This window comes from Limulus polyphemus, unplaced genomic scaffold, assembly GCF_000517525.1.
Source record: "Limulus polyphemus unplaced genomic scaffold, Limulus_polyphemus-2.1.2 Scaffold1361, whole genome shotgun sequence".
In the NCBI taxonomy this organism is placed as follows: Eukaryota; Metazoa; Arthropoda; class Merostomata; order Xiphosura; family Limulidae; genus Limulus; species Limulus polyphemus.
Window position 1 is genome coordinate 139,703 of NW_013666971.1, and position 1,999 is coordinate 141,701.

Consider the following 1,999-nt stretch of genomic DNA (forward strand, 5'->3'; position numbering starts at 1 on the left):
ACAAGAATGTGTGTGTAGGTAATGAGTAATTGAACTGCAGTCAGAGAGAGACGTGTTGTTGAAGTTAACGTTGGTTGTTATAGCGTTTGTTTGAGCGCGATTGTTGAAATAAAGTGTATCGTAAAGTTATATTCGGAAAGAATAAACCAGTTTTATTAAGTAAGGACTTGTGTCGCTAAAGTGTCGTCGGAAAGAAGTTACGGAAAGTTAATTAACAAACGGAGACGTAACATTCTCTTTCCGTGACTTTACTTTTTATTCTCTTTCTCTCTGTTTCCTCTTGTCTTGTCGCAGCTCTTTATATATCTATTACTCAAGCCTTCTAGAAATCTCTATAGCTTCGCCATCAATGAATAACACACAAAATAAATATATTAATAATTCTACCTACACTAAACAGTCTTTTACATCTGACATATTCAAAGCCCTAATGCATGGTGAAAAATGTGGCTGACTAATGGAGAAACACTCATCAAATGTAAAAATCTAGGCCAAAGGATGCAGTTTTCTAGATTATGTTGTTTACATAATCAATTTTCAATTCCCCATAAAAGCCCCTAAGTAGCACAGCGGAATGTCTGCGGACTTACAATGCTGGCAAACTGGTTTCGATACCAATGGTGGGCAAAGCACACATAGCCCTTGGTGTAGCTTTGTGCTTAATAACAAACAATAATAACAATTCCCCCAATAAAAAAAAAATACAGAGGTTGGGTGTTCTTTGTAAAGTTTAAAAGTGAAGATTTCTTTATCAGGATAATTCATATATTTTAGTAGTGTAATTCCAGTATTAATGGTTGTGTGTATGTGTGCATATATCTCTAAACCACCTTGTATTGATATTTTGTTGGACTTTATTTGCCGTAATCTATTTAAATATTGTTACTATGTAAACACTTTTTTAAGCTGGCGAAACGTGATTATAATATATTATATAATTGTAGTACTTATTGTCGCTTATTATTGCTCATGAATACCGTTTTGATAGAATTTCAAAGAATACTACAAAAATAAACGTGAATCCCTATGTATCATTCCATTTACCATATGTCGCTGAATTATACTAGTTTCTGAGAATTTCAAAGCCTGGTGTTTTACATTGTTAGTCCACATTCAAGAAACTATAAATCTCTTGTGCTTTTGACAGTTCCAAATACTTGTCTTTTTCATGGGTAAAAGCAAAAGTTATTGAAATCTGAACCATTTATACACGAGGAAATGTCTGTTTACAGTTGTGTTTCCGGAGCTATAGATGGCTCTGAGTGTATCTATATGGAGAGCGAAAAAAGCTCTTGAAGTATCCTATAAGGCGAAACATTAAATAATAAAAAATAATAATGCTAGAGATAAAGGCCTTGCTTATATTCGCTCTAAAAATTACGCCTAGTTAAAGATCTCCAGATAGCTTTCATGAAAAATAAAAATGCAATATAATAATAATAATAAATGGTCAAACTTCATTTCAAAATGAAATAAAAATCTAAAAAGTTGCGAGTATTTTAGGTCTTACAGGTTTTGATAATATGCCAAGATAGATACACTGCCTAATAAATACAGATACACTCTAGTTAAAAAAAAGTTTAAACGTTCATATAGCCTCAGTACTATAGCAAAAATACTTTAGTATTGAACAAAATACGAGACTAAATCCTCATTCGATTGTTCAGTTACGATAAAATCTAGAATATCTTATAATAAAATATTCTTTTAACCAACTTTCCTTCTAACTTCTAATTAGTTATTATGTCAAAGTAACGTAATCTTTTGTATTGCTTCATAAAATGCAAAATTACTTTATACAACAAAATAAAAGCTAAGTTTACTGGAGCGCCTAACAAAGCTAGCTGTTGTTTTAACCTCCTTTTTTTTATCATTTTTTTCGACAAGGAAAACACAAACCGTGTACCAGTAAAACTTTTGCTTCTGTGTCACGTGATACCATACTTTTTTATGTGTGTGCGCAGACGTTATGAAATCTTGGTGTGATCTTATTTTACTC